The 20079-nt window shown below is 38.6% G+C and overlaps 1 protein-coding gene across 1 annotated transcript in view; it reads left to right on the forward strand.

The window, feature by feature from the left end:
* Positions 1–353: 353 nt before the first annotated feature.
* Positions 354–20079, forward strand: part of LOC124179789 (protein artichoke-like) — a 263799-nt gene continuing 244073 nt past the window's right edge. The window contains exon 1 of the mRNA XM_046564532.1: positions 354–870. The gene's annotated coding sequence lies outside the window, so the exon portion shown is untranslated. The remainder of the gene's footprint in view (positions 871–20079) is intronic.

The raw sequence follows: 20079 nt of genomic DNA on the forward strand, positions 1-20079 counted from the left end.
ATAGTAACGGTGATCGTGATGAGAAAGAATAGTAACGAATACTAGACTTTCCGGTAACAGCTAGAAAACTAATTTTCATTTTATACCTAGAACTATATTTTTCAATTGCGGTAAAAAATGAAAATAGTTAAGGACCGAGCGGTAACCGTAACTGAAAATTTCTCTCGGTCTACACTCACCTCTCTACTTCGACGGTATCAAAACGTGATTGTCGTTTAGGTTATGCATACAGACACGCAGACGACGACGTGGTGCGCAGGAGTTTTGCGCGAGGGTGAAATCGTCGCGTGGCTGTCAGGGTCGTGGACGGTGCCGCGGGTTTAGTCGCAACCTTCTTGTGTCACGACGCGAATCACCAGAACGCTTGCACAGGTTGAACCAAGGTTTGGGTCGAGGTCGGGTCTTCCCCCATTCCAGGGGTAGAGGTAGTAGTAACAGTGGGAGGAGTGTTCAGTGAAGGTGGTGGCGCCGTAAATCCTTTTACACTGTCGATAAGGCGGACCGAACCGACCCGCGAAAGCCGAACGAACCGCCAATATTGAGCTGGGGTGAAAAATCTACAGATGCCAGGTGGTGAACCGCCGTCGTCTGACGGCAGACGAAAGAATAACATCGACCGGAAATCAGAGTGGTAGCGCAACGAGAAGCCGGCTCCGAAGTGGCTTTGAAAAATTCTCGACACAAGTCGATAGGTACCCGTCTCCACCAAAGTTCATTGTTGGTTCTTCTATTATTAGATAACTTCAAGTTCGCGAACTCGAGTGGTTCAAGTTTTAGTGGGTGTTGCTTAATCCAAGTAAAACTTTCGCGAGCGTTCAATCCACCACGGCTTCCAGGTGTTGCGGCAAAGGCTAACCACGCGGATACGAGGTAACGAATGAATGTCCTGGCGAGAAAAATCATCACTCATAGGCCCAATTCTATGCTGCGAATCGATTCGATAGGCCGGATATCGCGTTGGTGCAGGTCCTCGTACTACCGATCATTACGAAGTGTATCTCACCGCCTCTGCAGATCAACCAACGATAATTGAAACCGAACACGAAACGTACTGAATCACTGCAAGCGTGCACGAAAGCTCAGCTTATTGTTCCCCTCCAGTTTCTATGTGCCGTTACTGTTCCTGCAGTACAGCTGCACCCTGGAGACGTTTAATGTTCATTTATGTCCCCGTTAGCTGAGGAACAGACGGTGCAATTGAGACCACGATATGTACTTGCGAAAGAGTCGTATATGAACTTGCTCCGGGGACAATTTGGTCTTATTTTCTCTTTTAATTTCTTTTCTCTTTTCTCATATATCGATGCGAATCTATTATCATGCATCCCACACACGTTTTTGCCTTTTCAAATCTGAATCATGGCTGTTTTTGGTTCAATTTCTCAAGTTTGAAGCGATTATTCTGACTTCGGTTCACACTGATTACAGCCCCGTACAGGATTTCAAACAACGTAATCGTCAAGCTCAAAATCACTTGATTCTTATGCTTGTAATAATTCATCCATGCGGTGAATTGCATCTGAAATCACAATAGAAAGTACCATGTGGTCTTGTCATGTACTAGAATTCGTAGCTTGCCTTGGCAAACCATAACTCGAGAATAATGCGCCGCAGCGATTTTAAACAGGGATCAAAATGTATCTCGGATTACTCACGCTATATTTAGAATACTGTTTGCAATTATTTCCACGCTCAATTTCACTCAATTTCTGCTGCTGAAAGATACGTAGTATAGATTTTCATTAACTTAATTCTTGTATATTTTACTGTTCAGCTGTATTTGTGATCACAAATTACAATAAATTTTTTGAACATTCGAAAGTGTATTAGATTCAATTATGCATCTATCTGCACTGGGACATACAAGTTTCGTTTTATCTCTTTCGACAGGTTTTATATGTTTTTTTTTTTTTTCTTAACTTCCCGATTCTTTGTTCTCAGAGGAAACTCGACGTTTCAAGGTTTAAAGAATCAATGCCGACCATTTTCGGACGGATGCTGTGTGTCTGTACGTGGTCAATATTTTTGTCCGATGATATCTTAAGAACGAGTGACTGGATTTCGATGATTTTGCTCTCAATTGACGCGGCTTTTCCAAACTTAGAAATTATTAAATTTTGACTCCGATCGGTTCAGTACTTTTTGGATTATTTAAATAACAAAATTCCAAAATTTGGAATAAAAATAATGATATCTTTAGAATGGATGAATGGATTTCAATGAAAATTGGTACCGTGAGTTTTTTTCTGATCGCTAATCATGAATCTAAAGTCAGATTTGAAAATATATAATTTGGCGTATCAATATGCTGTAAAAAAAAAAAAAAAATCAATAAAAACATTTGAACTTTGGTAGAAATTGATAGACGGAAGTTTTTTGGCTCACCGCTAACAAATCCAAGGCTAGGCTTGCAAAATTTATAATGGTGGTTCCGTTATAGTGATTCAGAATTTAAAAAAATCGTTATGTTTTCATATAATATAGTACCTGAGGGAGTTTGAATCGTTAATCACGAATCATGATATTGTTATTTTTTCATCTGTGGTCTTGCAACCTGCAGTGTGAGAACGGAAAGTTTGAATCGGTGATCTTTGGAAATGCTGATTGTGCAGATGGCATCGAATTTAGGAAAAACAAGGAAGGTCTAATACTCGTTAATTCTGTGGTTGCATTTTCAATATAATCTAGTATTCCACTAATATAAAGAATATATTAAATTAAGCTGAATTGATCCTTGACCGTGCTGCGTAGGAGGATTCACCCTGAAGTGAAACTACTTCAATGCCCATGCTAAAAATACCATGAATCATAGAGCGGATGGAATTCATTATGCTAAGAAATTAGTAATCCTGATCAAACCAATCTTCTCCAAAATATTACAATATATTTTATGTGATTCAGGGAAAATAACGAAGTACTTTTGTTGTTAATTTTGTGAAAGTAAGATGATTAATTATGCACGTACAAATGTTGACTGTAATCTTTTCACTCACAAATGAATATTAAGAATCTTTTCACCCATAATAAATGGTTTCAAACCAAAGAAAATTTTTTTCCAAAGTGACTTAATTATCTCTGAAATCAACGTTCGCAACTGTATCATTTTGTCTCGCTAGCCAATTAGTGGAGTAAAGATACTTGGATTCTCAAAAGTAAACGAATGTTGCCTTATTCAACGGCATGCTTTTTTGGGCGTCTCCTAATCCTTGATATGATAGGATCCACATGTTTCAGCTGAATTTCCATTTTATACCGTAAACTTTTGATCGGTACCCCTTCATCCTTGATCAAACTATATTTGCGAATGAATCATTAATACAATAATCAAAGATCATTGTCATCGAATCTCTCATTTCTCTTACCGATGCAATTCCTTCGACCACTGATGATCAGCAATTAAGATTATGATCAAATTTTAGAGGGTCAAGAATGACTGAAACTCATACATTGTGACGAAAAATTGACTCCAAGAACGTGAGAAATCAGAACAAAAATCTGCGGAATGACATAAATACAAAATCGATGGAAACGAATGTTGAATCCAAATCCATTTTCAAGTTTTCGTCACCTGTATTAAACTTTTTAGCAACGTCAAATTCGCTATTTAGCATCGGAGAAATGAATTCTGGGCCACTGATTGATCCATACTCTGAATCTAAGTTACTTTGCAAATATTCCAGCCCAATTCTCTTTTGAAGTACTGGTCAATGGATTCGAGTGGTTGGGTACTTTTTATTTACAAGTTTTTAATGATGCAACCAATGGCTGAAGTAATTGTACCAACGAAGATGTTTTGCACTTACATCGTCAGCCAACTCGTGCGTGAACTTGGTGTGTTTCTGTTCGTCCTTGCCAAGTTGCGTACGGTAGTAAATAAAGCCTGAGTCTAGCCAGGGGATGACTGCTTGTTTGGCGATACCAACCAGCAACATGTGAAAACAGAATATATTGCACAATCCGAGAGTTCGGATTCGTGTGTTGAAGAAAGTACGTATTCATGATTCAGGTAGAGTTGTAGAAACAGGATTATGTTTCACATGGAGCCATTACGTTTCGGATTTCATCAATTAACTTACTCGTGTGCTGCTTCTTGGTACTGACGATTCTTGCTTTCCTCTGCTTCCGAATGTATGCCCATAGTCGCTACCGCGACACGTAAAATGTATATACGTACTAGCCTTTGGTTGAGAAAAATGTATCATTCACATGGGTATAATTGATGACACTCAAATTATATCCGACCTACCACAAACCGTGTCCAATTAACACAGTGAAACGTATCTCTGTATGTCAAATTCTGGTCCATCCAAGTGCTTCTCCATTTTCTTGGCCAGTATTACTGACCGAGTGGAACATATTTCGACGACAGACTTGAGAACCGTAAAATTTAGGGATGGCTGAAGCAGCTTTCGATGCATTTTCTATATTGACGCTGTAATAAAAAAAATCTTTACTTTATTTGAGAAACGCTTACTTCAATACAACAGACATTATCCGAAATTTAGCGAGATCAAAGCAACCCTTTCCTGAGTCTGATATCTTGAAGGAACTTGAACAGAAAAGCGACATCGTTCACATGCCAGAAGCGTTGACTAATCCGTCCCCCAACCTGGGCAGCATGAAATCACAAACGTATTTTGTCTCAATGATCTTCGAACTGATGAGTATCACCTGAAACGACGAGTCAACTCGAATCTAAAAGTTTCATCTGCGTTCGATTATTATCATTCTACTTCACCTTCAGATGTTCAGGAAAAGTAGTCATAAATATTTAATGGTAACCAATCGAGAGTCGAATCGAAGTAGGATATATTTTTTCCTAGTTCAATGATCCTGTTGAAGATAACTGCATTTGAATATTGTAAAGAGCTTAAACATAATGTTATTCGCTACTGAAGACTCAATATCCAAAATGAAATGATTTCGCTTACCTCCAGTGCTACCAATAAAGAGATATTCATGGCCTATAAAAGGCAAACTTTGCGGTCCCTCAGAGTTAGACGGATAATTGGAGATCAATACGATTTTCAAAACAGTGACCGTAAAATTGATTATCTGTTACAATACAAAGCATGCCACCACAAACATGGCTGCAGTCGAAGGGTCGATTCTGCGATATGTTAAAGCCCCGAAACACGAGCCTCTTAATTTTTTCCCAAAATGTGTCTGTGAAATTTTATCAAAATCGGCCTGCCGTATTGGAAGACCTTTATCCATCACTCATCACTGAATTCACTCAAGCCTTTTGTCCTATAATATTGCAAACTTGCGGACATTTCACATACTGTCCCCAAGCAAGGTCACTCATTTTCTACTACTCACATATCAAAGTCTGGTCTTACCCGAAGTCTCTCATAGAAATCACGTTCGCTTTCAAACTTAGAGGCTCAGATAGCTACTCGTACAATGCTTGTTTGAATGTGGTCGTGACAAATCCTATCACGCAATATTCGGCGTTGATAGACTGTAATCACTCACGTTCACAAATCTTCTGTTTGCGCCACTAAGCTGACATCCTTGAACATAGGTAATGTTGCTACACTTCCAAGACTTCAAGACTTACAAGTCAATCGTTCGATTAAACATTCTTATATTGCAGAGTACAAATGGTTCGGTGTTAATTGTTGCTGGTCTACTTTTACCACATTCTAGCTATTTGATACTATGACTGTATATTTCGACGGGTTTAACTCACCGAAACGGTCAAACTGGTTGATTAGTAAAAGATTGAAACGGTTGATCGTCCAAAAAAGTTGAACAGTTGAACCGGTTACTTTTTGAATCGGCTGAAAATAATTTCGTGTAAAAATCAACTAACCTGTTCACAGGTTTACTTTTAACTGTTTTGGACGGTTAACCAGTTCGACCATTGGATAATTAAGTAGGTCAACCGTCTTACCGGGTTAAATTGTACAGCCCTACATTTTCACTGAAAAGATAAACAAAAATGTATGTCTGATGAAGCGACAAGACTGCTTCGGTCGTTACAAACTTCCTATCCGTCTGAGTGTACCTGAATATTGTAGTGATGAATTATCAGCAAAAAAATCCGATGCTGAAAGAATCCTAAAAGCTTGTAAAAACGAATCTTAGCAATGATCACGCGAAGTTTTATACAGTTCCGAGCATCGCGTTAACTCAATACACCAGCGTATGTAAAAATCGCCAATGAATTATTCGAAAACACGTAGCCAGCTGGAGAATAATGAAGAGCAGGGTGAACATGATTCAACCATTACCATAGCCGGTAGAAATTCTGTCGAAAATTGCCAACGCCGTCGCATTGCTGACTAAATTTTCACAAAACTAGAATCCGACTGACTTGTCAATTTCGCGATTGAAGTTATTTTGAAACAAGGTCGTTTGTGCCTTGATTCAAACGTTTTAACTTTTTATACTTCGTTTCGCGAAATGCGAAAGCCACCTCTGAAGCCTGAACGTTAATAATCTGCGGAGCATCGCGACCGTTGTGAAATTGCAATGTTATTACAGCTACAGCAGGAGCGGCGTAACGTCGGTAATTTGTTTAAATAATTGTGGGTACTTTGAACCTGTACCAGCCCTGTGTATAATCTAATATAATATTGCACGTAGGTACGAACCATGAAGAGTCGTACGTGTATACGAAATATACATGCCTACGTATCGCGTGAGTCCGATCCGTATCCTTGGTGGAAAATCACGCAATGCTAAAAACGCGGCACGTCGATACAACGTGGGTACAGGTACACCCCCACCTGCGAACCAACCCCCGAGTATACGCCGAGGGAGAAACTTCCACCACCCTTACAAACGTACCTTCGATGCCAACCGACATGTGCCGTATCCACAACAGTTGCATGTTTCGCCGAGACATAGGAGACCCCTGCATCTGATCGATCCTTTATATTTTGTTTTCAGTAGCTGAGCTCATAGCGATTTCAAACCTCAAGTTTAACTCGTTTACTTTTGAATTACGATTCTGCTCGACGATTTATTCCGCTTAATTATATCCACGGACCCAACTTGTGATTAACAACGCCGTTGTATCGATTTGACGCGAAGCGTGCGGATGATAAATTGGGATACACCCAGAATTTGAAATTGCAAGTATCGCGGGGTTTGAAATTTAATAATAACCGAAGGCCTGCTTATTAAACTCGCAATCGGGGTTCAAAGAAACCCGTTTTTCGAGGATCGATCTCACCGTTCTTTGCACGCTCTTTCTACACATTCCGTGAATATAGGGAAAATACTGTTTTGAAAAATATACCAGGTCAACTTGACGCGCTACCAAACTCGTTCTGGCTTCTTTCGCGAATAACTGCAAGTTAGCGACGCGTTTTTCGTTTTTCTTTAATTATTATACCTCTCATTCGCGAAATCATTTCCCCAATTATTCTCCGACTCCTTTTTGACAAATCCAATCCCTGACACATTTCGCGACACGGTGCAGAGAGATTTTTTTTTTCTGTTCTCGTTTTTTTCGCCTGTACTCAAGTTTCATCGCTCGTTATAAAGTTTTTAGTACCGTAGGGTATCGTTGTATAATACCTTCGGAGCTGCCGAATGATTGTACGTATTACTCCGCCGTTATACGACAAACTGCTCGTTTCATGTTCCATGTTATCAGGTTCGATCTATAATTGTCACCCGTAATACCCTGCGTGTGCGCGTTTGTCTGTGTGTAATGAATATTACATTACACACGACGAAATTCACTGAATAACAACGTTACACAAAAGAATTATAATTTCCCTTTTCTTTCTTCTTACTCCCCTCGAATTAACACGCTTTTCACATTTTATGACACAAAATTAACGCTTGACGGAGTTTCTGAGGACCCCACTCTATTTAAAAGTATGATCCACTTTTACGTATTCTTCAAAATTGTTCAGCTTATACAATTTTTGTATCGATTCCAGTTTCCGTAAGTTGACATCAATATGAGTACGTCATTCACTTACTCGTTAACTCTCCGTTGGACAACGTATGCGAATTCGTCCAGTATGACTTTCTGCTAAATGGTCACTCGACTCGACGTCTTCTTCTTAATTAATTTGTAATTATTAAATTGTTAAATATTTTCTTAATCCAACTGTAGGAATATCGAAAAGAAACCTCAAAGTAAGTACCTCAATGGTTAGGGATGTGTTTTTTGTTTTTTTTTCTTTTGCTTTCAAGTGGGTAAAAAACAGCTATGGACGGATTCGTATAAGTTGACCAACGGAAGATTGAAGAATGAAAAGGACAACTTATACTACTCGAATCGCATTCGTGCTTTATGCAGAAATCGTTTGCGACTCAGGAGAGGAGAGACATGCGAGCCGAAAGGATTCCACTTGTTCCACATATGGAAAAATTGTTACAATGGATAATCCATTCAATCATACGATTCACCAGTCTTGATCCATCAATTTACGGATCATTCGTTTCGACAACTGTTACAAAAATTCCCTCTCGCCACTGAAGTCAACCAGTCAGAAGGTTTCAGGTCATCACATGATGACTAATTCACTCACGATTGTAAATTCAAAGTGAAACTGTTTCACCGATTACTGTGACGCTGAGATATCTAACCAGATCGAAGAAAAAAAACACATCAGCACCAACGCCAAGGTGAAAATGAGAGTTAAAAAAGGGGCAGATGAAACACGAAACGTGGGTGGAAAAAAAAATCCGAGCAACTCTTTGATCGCCTAACAAGCGAGAAGATGACACGGTTCAGGTGTCGAGGCTTAATGAAGGTGCAATTAGAATCGACTATATATGACGGGGCGGGTAGCTGGCGGCCACACCTTTGTACTGCAGCTTCAATTTGGCCCAAGAGCCAGGGGCACCTGCTCAAGACTTTAATCTAGAACGTTGGTAAGCAAAGTCTCCCTGTGCCAGGTACAAGGCGAAAGTTTTACGGTACTGCATCTCGTGAACATCGTGGTTGGTGCAGCTTGGTTCATATGCACTTTGCATACGGACTAACAATTAGAAAAACCGATGAAGCTCCCCGGGAGACTCGGGGAACAGGATACATGCTGGACCCTTGCATCCTGCAGGCTTCAACATGTCAGTCAGGAACATATGGACCAGTGCTCCAGCATCGAGATGGAAAAACTTTTTGAACATCTCTTTTATACTACTGATTTTTCGACGTGTACGATTCACCAAATTGTATTTCAATAAACTAATCTCTTACCAAAACGTTCGGGGCGCGTGAGGTTCGTCATATTTTGCTCGCTTTTGCATTTGAGAAAGAGATTAGGACAGCTGGGAAATATGTTCGGTTTGATATTCTTTAATCTTTCGATTCTTTTTATTCGAAAAAGGAAAAACTAGACTACAGCAGGGTCAAGTGATGAATGACTGTGCGTTTTGGGTAGAACGCATTTTTTTTTTTTTTTTTGTTTTCTTCACATTTCGTAGGGAGGTCAGCCGTGAGTGTTGATCTCAGTTTCCGGAACTTTGAGAGCGATAGAACGGTCGCCATTTTGAAATTAAACGTGTAATTATTCGTTTTTTATTTATCCCCGTAAACGTGAGGCCGACAAAAGTTTTATACGGAGCTTTTTTGTAATGGATACCATTATCGAAAACTGTTCGCGCTAATGTTATTTATAAAAAAACAAACTGAATATGAAAACTGAATAGGTCAAATTGTATGCAACTAAAATACCGTAAGATTTTCAATTAATTAAAAATATTGCCTCAAAGTTTTTTGCACCCTCATTTTTAATTTTTTTTTTTTGTTTTTGTTTATAAACTTTGTATTGATAACATTAATGCAAAAAATACACCATTTTACTGACAAGTTTGTGAAATCGTATGATAGAAAACGGAAAACAAAAAAAAAAGAAATATTCAAAGAGCTTACCCAGATCACGGTTTGATTTTCACAATAAGGCAATACGACTGTTTCTGCTTCTCCGCGAGATTCAATCGCAGCTCGTTTCGCGTATCGATTCTAGAATTCTCAGCTGTCCAATTAAAACAACCCCTTCATTAATGAGGTGGTATGTATTGAATCCTGTGTGTACATCTGAAACCGTTGTATATGGGTTCAAAGAGACCTTTGACCAGATTGTGAAACCTACCTGACTCGAAAACCCAATGTGTCCTTTATGATAAGCATACCTCGGAGGATCACCTTCGCTCTCGAACGACGTGATCCCTAATTTTGAAAAAAACCTTCGCCTGCGTTCACTCGTGTAGCCTGCACGAGTGTTGCGAAAGTATTAGTCCTGTGAACTGTTTCGTGATACCTACGTTGGTAAGGTTTGACGGCTCGATAAAAATATAGTTCAAGCCCCGTCACTTGACGTTCGACCCGACATAAATTCAACTGTACTCATAAACGGGACGTGAACCCCGTTTTATTAAAACACCACAGCAGTATACCACCGCGGTATACTCGCTGCTGGTTTTATGAGACTCGCAGTCAACGAACGTAAATTATATACCTGAAGGAAAGTACAAACAGACAACTTTTAAGCTTGAAAAAGTAGCCTACATGCATATCTTCCCTGTATAAAAAATGGTGCTAGATTTGACACAATTTTAACACCGCGCGTGATCGCAAGAGGTCCACTTTGATTATGGTGTTGATGAGCAGTGTCAAAAGCTCGGTGTTAATTTGGTGTTAATAACAAAGACTGGTTTAAAACCAAGCTTTTGACGCTGCTTATTAACCTCACAATCGGAGCGGATTTCCTTGGACCCATGCGCGATGTTAATATAGTTTGTTATTAACACCGAATGCATTAATACTAACTGATGTACATTGGAACTGAATTGAGTTTTGGTGATCAGGATAGAAACACCTTTGACCTTTGGGGGCATCTCGTAGTGTTTTCAAATTTTTTGCAATTCACGAGTTGATAAAATTTTTCTCGATCCAAAGGCTCGTATTATCGTAGATTAGTTTTTCTGTTCTATTTCGTTCCATTTCCTGCATTTTGTGTATGAAAAAAAAAACCTTGAACTTTGCCTATGGCAACTGCATATAACTTCTTAACACTTAGTTGGTGTCATTGTTGAGATGTCTTCAAAATCTGTTCACCAATTGGTTATTTTCTTGACTGAAACAGTTTCGTGTTAACGACGTGAGACTGTTTCAAAGGAAAATTAGAAACAATTTTTGGGGCTTTCGGTTATAATAAACTTCGTAGCGTAACATAATTTACGATAACAACCCGCAACATGCTATTTCTTATTACTGTTTCACGTTTTCATTCTGTCACATATAGTCGCTATGGATAAACTTTTGTTCCAACCTTCACACCAAGGAAATTTTCCTCCTTGTTATCGTCATGGTCACGAATCCTTCGTATTTCACTCCATGTAATTGAAGAAATAAGAATTCACCAACTCTTTAAATATACAATGAGTGAAGCAAACAACACCGTTACTCATAGAGTTACTTCCGAGCATTTTACACGTGTGAATTTGTAGGAATAAACAATGAAGCTACTTATGTCGCAGTTTCTGATTGGAACCTGACATTGGCTGCTCATCGAGTAGTAGGGGGAAAACCGTTATATCCTACCGTTGAAAGAAAAGGATCAAGAACCGAGGGAGGGTCAAAAACTAGAACGTTGACCTGAATAATCAGATTGAATTTCATATCTAATTAGCCCTCGAATAAATTAACGCTCGCCTCGTCAATTTTGGGCCGTGGAAACTATCAAAGGGGTGTTGACCATTTTTTCATGAACCAAACTACGAGATCAGTTACATCGCCAAAAAACTATCTTTGAGTGCTATTTGAAGTCTTAACGAGATGGTGTAAATTTCGTACGAAATTATGTAAATTCGAATTTGGGACCTACACGTGACAAAGCGGATATTTTACCATTTATCTCAACAATTTAGGATTCATCCTTTCTGAAAGACTCCAGCGAAGTTTCGACCTTCCATAAAATTATTGTCTTTCTCTCAAGAATTACTGGGGGTGAAAAAAAAAATGATCTCAGTGATTTTCCTTTTTTGGGCGTGAATGAGAGGCCTGCGTGAATAGTTCCTCTACATCACACAGTGGATTCAATCGTTCCGGCATAAAGCCAAAGCTGGGATCTGGGTATATCTGTAATCTGTTCTTTCGAGGGTAAAGCCGTCCCCATTTTTTATGGTAACCACCACCCTCAGCAGAGTATCACAAAGGAAATCCCCAATTGTTTTTGCCCCTCTTTCTCCCTTCACCGTCCTAAGTGAATTGCGAGGTGAACGTTGAGAGAAAACAAGAGTAAAACGTCGAATAAGTAAAATGAAAATTAAAGGTGAAGCGTGGAGGACTTGAAACGGCTTTTGGAAACGGTCAAACAAGGGTGAGGATAAAAAAAAAAAGCGATCGGCTTCATTTAATTTCGACAACAAGCTCTCGAACTGTTTCAGCAACGAATACGATGACAAATCCTTTGTACTCCCGCTTTCTTGCACCCTGAGGCAAACGTCCTTTCCAGCCACTCACGAAACGGAGATGAATAGTCAATCTATTATCTAATAGCACCTCGTGGATAGACTCTCGAGGGTAAAAACCGTTCGGCCATTCGTTGCAGCTTACGGACGCGGAATAATTCTCTCGCTCTATTTAGCGCTTCATGCGCTTCATCACTTACATTCGTACCTGCAATCATTTTATTTCAATTATGATTTACTACTTGAAACCAGCTTCGAAATTACAAAATCGATTTTTCAAAGCGTGCGGAATGATTCAACTTTATGTTGTAAGAAAGTTACATTCAGCTGGCCTCCCTCAATCATTTTTCAATCCCATTTGAAAACGCGTTTTCAAAATGCTATTCGTAGTTTTTTATTTTCTGTAAGTACTGAGAAATTGAAAAAGATTTTAGTCGGAGAATGCCAGCTAATCTGTATGCACACACTGTTAAAAATTTCTATATTAGAAGTTTTATTCGGATGCGGAACAGTAAATTCACCACACATTTAGTTTTTATTAAATTTACAAATACAATAAATATGCTACATAATTTAGTGAATTTTAATTATTTTTTTATGTTTCTCCTATAAATTTTAGTAAAATTAATAGTTTTCATAGCAAATTTAAAATACATAAATGCATAATAATTTACGTCGTTGCACCAAATTTGTAAATTTGCAGCCTGATGTCGTAAATTGACAACTCTTTTGTATAATAAATCTGTAGTAAATTCACAATCACTTTTAACAGTGATGTGATAGAATGTTCGTAATCGATAGAAAATACCTGCACACTTCGATTGCTAAATCAGATACTTGCGATACTTGTAACTCTCCGAAAGCTGTTTGAAAGTATTTTGTCGCAAGTTTGCTGAGTTGAAGAGCAAATCCTTGACTTCGGCGTTATTTATTTAAATGAAAACGACAAGTCGATTTAGAGTGTAGTTGAAAACTGATTCCACGTGGTTCGGTTTCCGAGAGGTACGATACCTACAGTACCGAAAGAGTGAAAGAAGTAGCGACAATTTTTACCCCCTCCCTTTTATCGTCGTTGCTCGTGTCGAGATGCAGAAGATATCGAATGGTGACAACCCGCATCAACAGTAAAATCCGCGAAAAGCAATTGAATCGCGGGAATCCGGGCTTTGCCGTGAGATCGGTGTTCTGGAAATCGAAGTTTCACTTGAGCGAAGGGTCAGGGGGAGCTGAGCCGAAAGAAATTGAACCTCCAAGGCTTGTAATTGGAGCAGTGCGAGACGTGAGCCAAAAGCTCCCTCACCCCCGGCACCTCCTTAATCCGAGAACCGATCTTTTCCCCGGCTTTAATGATACCGATTACCTGCTGGGGATCAGTCAGGCTGCATACCGCTACTGAGAACCGATAGAAATTGAAACGACAATTATAGCTGATCAAAAACGAATAGAAAAACTAACGAATCGGAGTAAAAAAGCACCACGGAGGGATCTGAGCTCGGTAAAAGTTCTTTTTAAATATACTGAGAAAAGAGTTTTGTTGTAATGAACAGAATTTATTTATGTACTGTTAACAAATCGTACATTTGAATATTGCGAATTAAATATTTAGTTACGGATAAAAAGTCACGCATTTTTATGTACTTTTTTGTGTGAAATAAAGATTTGTTAATCCTTTGAGGGGCAGTGGGAAGTATGCTGAGGGATTTTTTAGAGTCTTAGGTTCCTAAATAATGTAAACATTATTAAAAATTAGGCCAACTGGCTCATTTTTTTTTTTTTTTTATATTCTTCAAATAATCGATTAAAAAAAATCAATTACTTTCGGAAAAAATCGGCTATTGGTAAAGGGATAGAGCTAGAGCTCTGAAAAATTTTACACATCTTTTCTATGCTTAGAACTATTATATGTATTTTTAGCAAATTTCTTGACACGACGATTTGTTCAAAAAAAAAAAATATTGAATTTTGAATAACACCAAAACTCAATAATTCAATAATTAAATTTGACTTGTGCATGTTTTACGGTGCGCTAAGTACGTAAATAATATAATTTCAAACAAGACAAATGGCGAATGATTCCATATTCCACCACTAGGTGGCGAATTCAAACCCGCAATCAAAAATTAACTCTTGAATACTTATAACTAGAACTATAGTCGCAGAGAACCTTATCTTTTCTTTGCGTTTTTTCGATTTGAGTAAAAAAATGAGGCATCATTAAGAAAAAAAAAAAAAAATAAGAATAAGAAACAAAAAAGGAACTAGTTTCTTCCCACATCTACATTATTAGTTAGGGGGACGCTGAGAGGGAGAATAAGCTACGTATATCATTTTTTATTCAGGACTTTGAAAGTAAAAGTCGCTATCTTGGATCCATTATCTTGAATGTTGCAAATCTGAAGTCTGATTCGTAATCGGCGACTCCAACAACCCCCGCAATGTCTACTTTTCAAATGTCAGACTCGTGCCTTTGTTGAAAATCTACCAATCCGAATTTATCAATAAAGACAGACCAAATATTCGAAAGGTCGAAATCCCGAAACCCGCTAAAGACAGAATGGCCAAAATGCCGAAAGGTTGAATGACGTCAGAAACCCATATAATTTCTCCAACGCCACACGAATCCGATGGCCGGCGTCTAGTGCCATCTAGCATAAGTCTGCAAAACTGTGACAATCGTATTGCAGCTTTTGCGCTTTCTGGCCCTTCTGCATTTTGCGGATCGTAATTTTGCTCCTTGTGAACTTTGATCGTCGACAACTAATTGTATCGGTTTTGCGGCTGTTCGAAGCACTAACTTTCATCTTTCTGTGTCTCCACGTTCCGTGATTTGGTCATTTGGAATGCCGACTGTTCTGAAAATATTTTTTCATACAAGAGAGCGTTAGATTGAATGAACTTTCGGGAAAACAGTTATTCTACTGGGTGATTTACCGAAAATCCTAACTTCGGTACGCTGATCATTCGGTATGTTTTAAAATTTGTATCTCAAGAATTTCGGATTTTCGACTTTTTGGTCTTTCGAAATTTTGACCCCCGAGAAAAAAAATCATAGCTTGTGACAGAAATTGAGCTCTGTAATGAAATTCACATGCGTTTTTTTTTTACACACAATACGTGAGTATTCTTCAAAATTTTGAGTGAAAAATATCTGAGAAACCGATATGTATCTTATTTCTTGACAAATTTCAAAGTCAGCTGTATTTTTGGCATTTCGTAAATTCACAATTCACTTGAAACTGAAATGTTTTCAAGATCAACCGTTCGTTGAATGATCAAGTTATACTCAAATCTCAGCTACGAATGAAAATCCACAAGCAAAAAAAAAAAAAACGCATTCTCTTATCGACATAAAAAAAAATATATCCACAAAGTTTATTCGCAGACAATTTTTTTAGATGCAGTATGACTTTAAAAAAATTCATAACCGCGGAGGGTGGCGGTCGTATACAATATTTCTAATTTAAAACAGGCATTGGGGGGAAATTTTTATTCTTCTTATTTTTACTTTTGTCTCGGCGTTTTGCACGAAACTGCTTTTCTGAGTTACAGAAGCGAAACTGCCGGGCTGGGGGATGGTTTGTGATATCGGAACGCGCGCATCTATGGTCTCGCTTACGCACGCACGTATACACGCAAAAACTTGCACGTAAGTTAAATTTTAGCATGCGAGTTCGCGTTCGTCCGCAGGCTGGAGCCGCTTTCTCTCCGTAAAACAGAGATAAACGTGCGGATATGTGTAAAAGGGAGATTTAAATGCATTCGTTCAGAGAAGGGTGGAAGGCCATGCAGGGCTCGAGGCAGGGTTTTTCGCCCAAGAGGAAACGGAGGGAATTATGGAGTGTTCAACCCGGCGATATCTTTCCATCGTTTCTCGTCCTTTTCTCATTTCTATTTTGTTTTAATTTCTTTTATTCTTTGTCTTCTTCCGCCTCTATTATCCCCCGAGAAACGGGGATAAAAATAAAGATAGGAACGAGAGTGAAAACTCGCGGGAAATACGAGGGACAGAAATGTGATAAAATGCCAACAATAAGAAGCATCGGTAGGAGGGGGGAAAAACGGACAGACACAGAGGGAAATGGAGTGAGGAAAACAAGGATCTTCCTGTCCGAGGAAGCGAGGCGGGCCGTTCGCCCCGGGAAATTCCCCGCTTCCATTTCCTTCAAATATTTCGCCGGCAGGATGAAGTATCGCTATTTTGTGAGCAATAAAACTCACCCAAGTTATACCCACCGACCGATATCGGCGTGTTCCACTGGTGACACATTTTTCCGAATAAAGCCGAACGCATCCTTAGGTATGCCTACTTTTAGTCTGTCGCGAAATTTTACCGCGACTTACCTTAGATATTGAAGGAGGGGTGCGAGAGCAGCGAGTCTACTCGTAAATCAAACTTTTAGAATTCTGATTCAAATGAAGTGCTTTTCCTCTCTAGGTATGTTCGATATACACATTCCAAGGCGAGGTAAAAAATTTCATTTCATTTTTTTTTTTTCTTTCTTTTACAGGCGCGTAAAGGTGAAGGTTGAATTTCATCAGATCGCCAAAATAGTTCTATGAAAAAACTGCAGGAATACGAATAATGGTCTGATTAGTATTTCAAATTTAATGTGTGTTATTTCAACATGTTCGTTAAGATTTTCTGTACAAGTTGAAGGAAACGTGAATGAAATAAAGTGCAAGAACGTTACTTTCTTAGTTCTCAAATTTAGAATCATGTTTTCGAGATGAAAACGGTGAGGAACGAATAATAGGTGAGGGTTTTTATGATGTTAATGTACAAGAGTACATAAATGATTGAGAAATGTCGTAACGTTGAAATGACTGTCGAGTCATCGGTAACGTCTTAAAATGTTTGCAACAGGTTGGTTTCATAAGTAATTGTATAAAAATAGATTCCCCTTTATAGTTAATAAAAATTTTAAAAAATTGCTCTTTCACTGTTTTTGGTGATGCGGTCTCTTTCTTTCTTTGATTTCAGGTTTTAGATTGAGTTTCTGAATTTTTGTCAACGGCGCTGTCGTACAGACTGGGAAATCAGCTTCAATCGCGTGTTGATTTTCATCCGAAACATGTAACGGTTAATTCATAACGAAAAGAAATGTACAGAACAGTTTTCTTTTCTCGCATGAAACATAACAGTGTGAAGCATTTTATTTATTTTTGAATGCGGGGTTTAAACGTGTTATAAACAAAAATTGGCATACAAAATTACATATGTGAACAAAGTCATTCGTTCATCAGTGTTATGATCCAGCCCTCTGATTCATTTATTCTTTTCAAATGCCCAACATTCAAATTCCGAAATGTAAATCGCCTTTCCTTTCATTTATCTTTTGCTCTTATAGAAATTTATAACCGTCTCTCTGTATTTCATTTATTCACTAAAGTCTTCTTGATAATGACTTAGCTTTTACATGTGTGTTGTGCGAAATCATCAGCGAAATGTGTTTAAATAATGGCCACTCCTTCGTTGGGTAGGGATGATCTACGTTCCTGGGGTTTCGAAGATCAATCGATCGATTTTCGTCGTACTTTGGATGTTCTTGGTTTACACCGCTTATCCACTGACAGGACCTTCGTCAATATCGATCGCCTGGCTGATTATCAAGAATTTTAACAACATAATTCAATCAAATAAAATCGGCAAATCGTGCTCCTATGAGTCAAATTTGATTCAGTCATTGTTTTGACTTTAAGGGGATACACTTGAATCGTCACAAGCCATTCAACGACAATTACAATAATTATACAGCATCCTAGAGCCCACAGATCCTTTCACATGCGTATCGTTACACGTAGAGGTGGATAGGAAAAACCGAGGATGTTAAGTAATGGGTGTGAAGTCAGCGTCACGGGGTTGTAAATTATTGTATAAAGGTAGTATCCCAAGTGTCAGGGGCAATGGTGCTCATAAGTTTATTACGGCGACCCTCTTCAAGGGGAGTGAAATGATCGTAGCTGGGTCAGGGAGAAAAGGCCCGGGGCTTCGACCGACGCTGATGTTGTTTCTCCATGTCCCGCGATGTATCCAATGCAATTTATACACAAGTTAATCCTCCTTATTCCGCGACATGCCACGTAGTGGTAAATTGATTTTTGACAAGAGATTAGGCCCGGCCGCTCCGTCACTCGGGGTTCCTTCGTCCATGGAAACCGCAGCATTTAGAGAGTTAAGCCCCTGGCCGACCCCATCAAAGTAGGCGCTCCGAAAACCGCAAGGGTAAATTTGCCGTAACGTTGTTTGCGAGGGTACTTTGACGGTTGTGTCTTTTACCGAATTCACCTCCGTTTTTCAAGCCGCTGTCACTCGCTCTCGAATACATTCTTACTGCAGGAGGAAGGAACTTCAATTGTTTTAGGAAGTGGAATGGAACAACGCGAAAGCAAATTTTACCCCCAAAGGTAAAATGGTAAGCCGAATACTTGACATTCTTGACTCACCATGGAGTTGAAAATATTGCTTGGCCAAGGACCGTCACTTGTTGTTTATTTTATCATATTCTTATAATTATTAAATTAATATATTCTTAAATTGCGGGAATCTCTACCAGACTTTTAAACAAAAACTTGGGTATCGGTACTCCGTTTCAAACCGCTTTTGAACGATTAATATTCTGATAGATTCGTTCGATGTCACACTACGATGTAGGACAGTTCGTACAGAAGTCTGTTTTCCGTGAAGTTTCTGAAACGGATTTTATTTTTATCACTAGCTGATCCAATATTGTCATTTGTTGATTATAATCAATATCGATTATAATCAATATATAACGTTAAACTCTTAACGATTCGAGCGTGATAGAAAAAAACTGTTTTAGTACATTCGGGAAAATAAGTTCTAAATCGAATGAGCCATTGTAGAGTGACATAAAAGGAATCCGGATTCTCGACCATTCAAAGCTATTTTAAATAAAGTATTTGAAACCGTGCATAGAATTACATAACCGAAAAACATTCTATCGACAGTAAGCACAACTTGAGATAAAATTGTGACATCCTTGGTTAAAGTTCATAATTTTCTTTCTTATTGAATTTTTCGTTACTAAGGAAACATATATTCTATAATAAAACTCTTTTCTAGCGCGGTGCGTTTTTTTCTCTTTCTACTTGTAATATACAATATCTTCTTTGCTGTAGGTTCTCTTCGCTACAGCGAAAGCTCTTAGGAAAATTTTCATTTCTGATGCGCGACAGGAATTTTTCAGAAGGGGCAACAGGAAACACAGAGATAAAATAAAATAAACGAAACTGAGCAATATATTTTCATTTACCAAACTAGGTATGCATAAGAAGAAAGTCTCATCCTGACTATAAGGCACAATGCCTGATCTTGTGCCATATTGTGACTACTGTGCCATGTACGGTTTCAATTGTACGCCACACACAAGTTCTACTCTCGCTGTGATACGCGTATTTTTTACCTTGGTATACAGGGTGTCCGGTTTTGAATTGAACAAGCCATAAAACCGTACCGTTTGATTTATCATCATTATTCAAGTCACGACTTGTGTCCCGGAAAAGGAAATCGTTTTATGATTCAAGAAAAATAGCTACGAACACAAAGTATTCCTTGAAAAGATCACTTTTTAATTTCAACTGGGTCACTCGACAAATTGGTTCTAAATAATTCGAGAATTATTCTCTGATTTTTTCAGATTTTTACCTCAACTCTAACCCGTGCCCTCAAGA

The sequence above is a fragment of the Neodiprion fabricii genome, chromosome 4 (assembly GCF_021155785.1).
Source record: "Neodiprion fabricii isolate iyNeoFabr1 chromosome 4, iyNeoFabr1.1, whole genome shotgun sequence".
In the NCBI taxonomy this organism is placed as follows: Eukaryota; Metazoa; Arthropoda; class Insecta; order Hymenoptera; family Diprionidae; genus Neodiprion; species Neodiprion fabricii.